Raw genomic sequence first — 6,809 nt, forward strand, 5'->3', positions numbered from 1 at the left:
TTTTTGAAATAAGTAATAATAGATATATATAATTATATAATATATATATCGAATCACCTCACTACGTTTATATATATAATAATAAAACTAATAGCCTATCAAAAAGTAATCCAAATGTAAAAATAAAGCACGGCATAGTAGACTTCACAATATAAATTAAATATAAATGATTCATAACTTATTTTACTAACAATATTACAGTGAAGAGTAGTGGAATAATTTCAAAGTCAGCCTATAATTTGAAATAGCGAACGGAAAGCGCTGGGGAGGGTCTCTTCCACAGCCTCAGTGAGCTTTTAAACTCTTTTTCTAGCTATCGAGGCAAGGCCGGTTACATTATTCAACTGATTTTGGTGTGGTAAGTAGAAAGGGTGACAGTGCACTGAATTACAGGGAAAGGATACTATGTTTGTTTTCTATAACTGATGGCCAAGCTGCCACGGTTACACATCCTGCAGTGAAGCAGGATAGGTGTGGTCTGTAAAGTACAAAGCAAAGAGCATAAACGCTCAATTATTCCATCCAAATGCTTTACTCTAAAAAAAAAGATACCAAATAGTACACACTGAGCTCGATGAAAACAAAGGGATGTAGAAAAAACTGAAACTGTTGAATCCCACTTACAAAAGTAAGAAACTTGATTTTACAGTACGAACTTAATCCGAACTTGTTTGTCCCATGTTTCAGATTTTTAATTTCGGCTCAAAATTGGGGCTTATGTTCTTTTTTACAATATCCCTTGCTGTTCAAGGCACGTAAAGTACCAGCCAATAAATAACCAAAAAATAACACATCTCATGAATATTCACCACATAGGACAGCCATTCAAGGGATCATACAAACTTTCAAATGAGGGAAAGAAATTACTACACAGGTATACGAGTCCTCAATAGATATCAAAAGCCCAATAAATATAAATATTCCAACACAGGTAAATAATCCAAAACAGTATTCGGGTGTGCATCAATTCAAAGTCCAATAAAGCAACCCAACAAAATTATCAACTCATATGACTTCTAAGTCATCCACACAGCCAGACATATGGTTCTCTAAACAGTTTGAACCAACTTCTTTGAATGTTTGTATTCGTACATGGAGGGTTCAAAGGAAAAATAATGATGTTTGTGTGTGGTTGTTTTCGTTTTGTTTTTTTTGTGTCAGCGTGTTGTGATGTGGTTTTGTGGGTTAGATGTTCCGTTAGAACATCTGTTGGTCCTTAGATGTTGTAATGATGTTTAAAGTAGCTCCAGACCCGGCGAAAATATCCACGAATAATCTGAAACTGTTCAAGGCCTACCTGGAGCTCCAACGCACAGTCAGTGGATTTGCGTCCAGCAAGACAATATGCCCTCACTCAAAGTGCAGCATTCCAATCCCGCGTAGTCCAAACCACCGCTGAATATAAAACGGAATGTGTGTCCATACCAATGTTGTATAACCACTCGTCCACCAGTGCAGCAGGAAACCTCCTGTAACCACTGTAGTCATTCAATATTGTGGTTACATTGTCAGCGGCTTACTCACAGCGCTTTACTGTTGATGATAGCTTTTCATATGCCCCAGCCACCACGAGAAAGGAGCAGCTTGGTTTTGTTCGATTTTCTTTTATTTTTGTTGATTTGTAGTTCCTGGCACTCCTCCGCACGCAAGCGAACACACGCGTTCTTAAGACAGTCCGGTTTTGGTGTGATGTGGCTTTGTTTCATGTTTGTTGCACATTGTAAAATGGTCGTAAACGATCTTATTATTATCGAGAATGCATCTCACTTTTTTTACATATTTTGGCGCCGCGGGTTTAAATGTCCACCTAAACAGGCACCGGTCCACACCTGTCGTTAACCTGTGCGTGAGGATTTGGGAATCATAAGGGAGGCGGTCGGACAGGCAGTATCACGTTTTTCCCGCCGTCCTTTCCAGAACAGCATATCTTTGGCTTTACGTAACATCTGAGCGGGGCCACAATCCTAGAGCTACGCCTAGCGCGCGTGCTGTCTCACCTACACTCGCGGAAGGTTAAGACAACTGGGCATGCAGGAGACGAGTTTTTTTCTTTGCGTAAATCATCACATTGTTAATTCATGATCAATGTCGATACTTTCACGCAAATGCATTTGTAAATTTGTTGTGTCTTGCGCCAGCAAGTATTTTGATTTCTTAGGGCAACTGTACCGTGTAACAGAAAAAAGTCTTGTTACAGCAGCTGAAACCCCAATTACTGTGCGTGAGGGCCGGATTTCTTTTTTGTTGGCGGGACAAAAATGAACAGGCAGGCTAAAAACTCACCACATTATCAAATTATGTTTGGATACGAGGCTGATTAAATGGAAGGCCTAAGTTAGTCTAATAGCAGACAACAATCTGTGCTTCGTCGTGATAGACCACGCTTGCCTAAGCCGAGATATCACCGAATATGCAAGCACAAGCCAGTTGCACAACTCTAGGCCTCAAAACCAGACCCACAAACTCAAGAAACAGTAGCAACCAACTAACTGGCATTAAAAAAGATGAGGCCGTTACATTCAGCAGTATAATAAATAACTAACAATATGAGAAAAACAATACAAAATTTGTTTAAATGAAGTCAGCCAAAGGGGGAAGATAGGGGCTCTTGTTAGAGAGTTTGATTCCTAACCCTAAGGTTGTGGGTTCAAGTCTCAGACCGGCAATACCACGACTGAGGTTAAATGTGATTCAAGGCCATCGACACCCCAACGGGTACCCTGGGTGCCGCAAATATTAAAAGGCTGCCACAGAGTCTTCTCCGGGTGTGTGTCACGGTGTGCGTGTGTTTCACTACTGTGTGTGTACACTTTGGATGGTTAAATGCAGAGCACAATTTGAGTATGGGTCACCATTACTTGGCTCGTATGCACGCCCAGGTGCCGCATAAGACTATAAGGGGCCCCTGGCTTACCTCTTGAGGGGCCCTCCAGGGCTCGACATTGAAGGACTTTTATTTTCTCCGTGGAATGGAACTGTGAATTTTGGAAACGAGATCTAAAATTTAGGGGCGGTTCAGGGTCGGGGGAAGCAAATTCTTCTAAGCAGCCAGCGGGAGTACCACAGCGTGTATATCTATCGGGCACGGGGATGCGGCTATAACTCCGCGCAGCGGGAGCTAGCGGCGGGAGCGGCTTTAACAAAACAGTCCTGGGGGCGCCCGACTCTACTGTGGCGGGTTTCCTGCACACGCGCTTTAGGTGTTGTCAGTTCAACACGAGCCGAGATCTTTTCCTGACTTATATTGAGCTAAAACGTATTTTAACATCAAGCACGTCCTACCGCTTTTCTCCTCCGCATTTTCTTTAGTAAAAACGAAATGGCCCACAGATCTTGCTTTACAGCAGTGCTCGAACACATCCAGCGCAATTAAGTGGTTTGCTTCTGAAGGCTCGCCCGTAATAGTAACAAGCTGGGCTTTATTGAAATCTTATGCACTCTGCGCAGGCTATTTCATGTATCATAGACGCGATTGAAAAAAAAAACCTTTTGCGCCAATGTGATACAATGCCTAAAAGTATTCCCCGTTCAGCACATCAAAGACTGGAACCGCGGGTTTAAGGCGGTCATCTGGATTCATCACAAAGGGGCAAACTAACTGGATTTACCAAATGTCTATGGCCCGCCGGTGCCATGACCGCAGTTTAACAAAGAGACACAGAAAAAAATGTGTGAATTGGTTTGCCAAGATATTCGACTTGTATGATACTGTGTCCGGAAAGGTTTTAATCAGCTGGCCCAACATTTGTCGACACATGCATAGCAAAAATCGGAAAGTTTAATTGTCAGGTGAGATACTGCCACATCAACAACAGTATCACGAAATATTAAAAGGCGGGCCTCAGAGTCTGCGTTTGTATTTTATTTTTTCTCATTCGAACATTTGTTGCCCCTACGGGGTTGGCAGTAAAATGTCTAAATTTCGTATCTTGACAAGGCGAATAAAATAATGTAACTCACAATTTTTGTGCAGACACCATTTTATAGCTTTTCGTCCGTGGAAATGGAAATGTGAAAATTTTGGAAACGAGATCTAAATTTAGAAGTCGGGATGGGTCGGGTCGGGAAGAAAAATATTCTAAAGCAGACAGCGGGTGAACAAAGAGGTTGTATATATATCGGGAAAACGGGAGGAATACGGATATAACCCCGCGACGGAGCTGGCGTGGGGAGCGGATGTTAAAAAACAGTCCCGGGCGCAGACCTCTACTGTGAGGGTTTCATGCCCACGCGCTTGGTGTGTAAGTCAACACGAGTACAGAGATCTTTTTCATGACTTATTATTGAGATTAAAAAGTAGTTTTAAACAGCAAGGCACGTTCTCCTACACGAAGTGTCTCATTCATGCATTTTTCTTTGTAGTAAAATTTAAAACGAACTGTGACCCCAAATATCCTTGCTGTTAAAGAAGTGATACGAACATTCAAGCGCAATACGTGTTTGCTTCTGAAGGCAACGCAACTTTAATAGGAACAGAGTGCTGTATTAAAGAATTATGCCACTATGAATTTAAGGCCTATTTAATTACATGTATGCAGAATCGTTCGCGATCAACATTGCCAATACATAAAAATTATTATAATCCACAGCTTCTAGTGTGGTGGCTAAACTAAACTATGCTACTGGGAGCCATCAACTAAGTTAAGTTCAAGTTTAAAAAGAGTTAATTATTTTGATAGACTATCATATCTAGCTTTCACTGCTGCCAGCCTGCTAGTATATTCACAACCAACCTGTAAAATGGCGGTGTTGATTCCCTCCTTCCCTACCATTATCTGTATCTTCATCTTTCCTGGGCATGCTGTAAAATATGATGTTAGTTTCGGAGCTTTTTTTTTTTAACAAACTGTTCTTGACGTTATACTTTATTCTTGTGCTGCTTTTCTTTTTTGCGAACCACTGTCATATTTCTATTTGAGACATTGCTGTCACATTAGATTAGCCATTAGATTAGTTATTTGTCATCATTAGAATAGGCGGCAATTATCTTATATAAAGAATTCAACGAAAGTATGTCACCGTGAGTTCGATACAGGCCAAATAACTGAATGCTGATTCAGAACAATGATGAATTTTTATTGGATTTCAGACAATTGGGAAACAATGCCCATTGTGACTGATGATTGCAGGGTTAAAGTGACTCGATGAGGGGTTTGACCGACACTTCTTCGAGTAGGACTTGCAACGCCCGCCACTCCGTGCATTCAAAGCAAAGTCGGATAAAAGCTCAATTTTAAAGGGACAGCCAACGAATTATAAAAATCCGATTACAATATTTTCCGGCATCATCGGGGCCCTCCCCTAGCCCGGGCCTGGGCTTAGCGCCCCAGGTAAGCCCACGTCATTAATGCGGCCCAGGTCTACGTCACTTTCTAAAACAGCAAAACAATAACACTATAACAGTAACTGCATAATTTTATTCATGCTGCCAATTCATGCTGGGGAACTCACAAAGCCTTAATATGTCAACAATATGAAATTATTGTTCAGCACAATGGTGTGTCTGACTAGTTGGCTGGCCAATTTCACGAAAATAGCATTTTTAGTATTTGAGAGACACATAAGGTTTGTAAACTGGAAAATGAGCATTTTTTTACAGTGCTCACAAACCACACTACTTTTTACCTGTTAAAAACGTTTCTTGTGTTGTTGTTTTCTTTTTTTTTACACTATCTAACAAATGTCAGATAGTGTAAAATGTGTGTGTGTGTATGTATACATATATATATATAATATACTATATAATAAAAATAATAGCAGCTCCGTAATATATAATGTTATTAAGAATAATAACTTGGTTTCACCCAAAAATATCTAAAATATATGTGCAATTCAATGCCAAAAGTCCAAAAAAATTTGACATATTTCTAAAGGAACTACTTTCAGTATTTATTATCATAAAGTGATCCACCTCAGTCCACCACTACCATCCATCCACTCTATCATCTCTCCAGCAGTCAAACCTTCAGCCTCCCCAGTGCTGAACTGCACAGAGATAAACCCCAGCTCCACATCTCCAGGCTGTCCACCACCAGACTCTAAAGGCTTTAACACACTGCCGCCTCTAACCCCTTTGTTATCGTCATTCTAAACTTATCCACCGCTATTTTTAACCCCGGGTATTTAAAGGAAAACGTTTCACACATGTAATTTGAAAGTGATGTTTTCAAAACAAGTGACCCCTGTTCCGGAGCAGGGGATAGCACCGCAATTTGCGGTGGTGTTCCTAACCCCATATTGTGGGTGATAAGCTTATCACATTTGTGTTGAAACGGAGCAGTGTTTGCTTGTTGCTGCTGGACGCTTGGCAACAAGGACAGCCAATCAGAAATTGGAGCAGCGATACGGCTCATATCATGTCAGTAACAGGAAACGCTCATTGTGTAAACAGCAAAATTTAGAAATGCCAAAAAGATGGAAAGCGTTTGGTGTAAACTGGAAGTAACAGTCGTAAAAGTAAGTAACAAGTGGAGGGAGCAGTTAGGTTAGAAAAGTCTGTTTAAGACAAATTGGATGGCATGGTCAGAGTATTTAAGAAACTGACTGACAAATTAGACTTACGCGGCAACATTTTTTTAATGACTGGCAAGACGCGGGAAAAGCAGTGTAAACAGGTAGTCTGCTGTTCGTGACACCGCAAATTAATGTGACATAGTGACCACCGCAAAATATGCAAAATAAGAACATTAACCCGGGTTTAGGAAATGTACAGTGTGAAACGTCTGTTAATGAATACCTAGGGATTAAACTGTTAACCCCAGAGTGATAGTATGAGTACTGTGAAACGTGATTACAGATAACCCAGGGAT

Source organism: Cyprinus carpio, unplaced genomic scaffold (assembly GCF_018340385.1).
Source record: "Cyprinus carpio isolate SPL01 unplaced genomic scaffold, ASM1834038v1 S000006613, whole genome shotgun sequence".
NCBI lineage: Eukaryota > Metazoa > Chordata > Actinopteri > Cypriniformes > Cyprinidae > Cyprinus > Cyprinus carpio.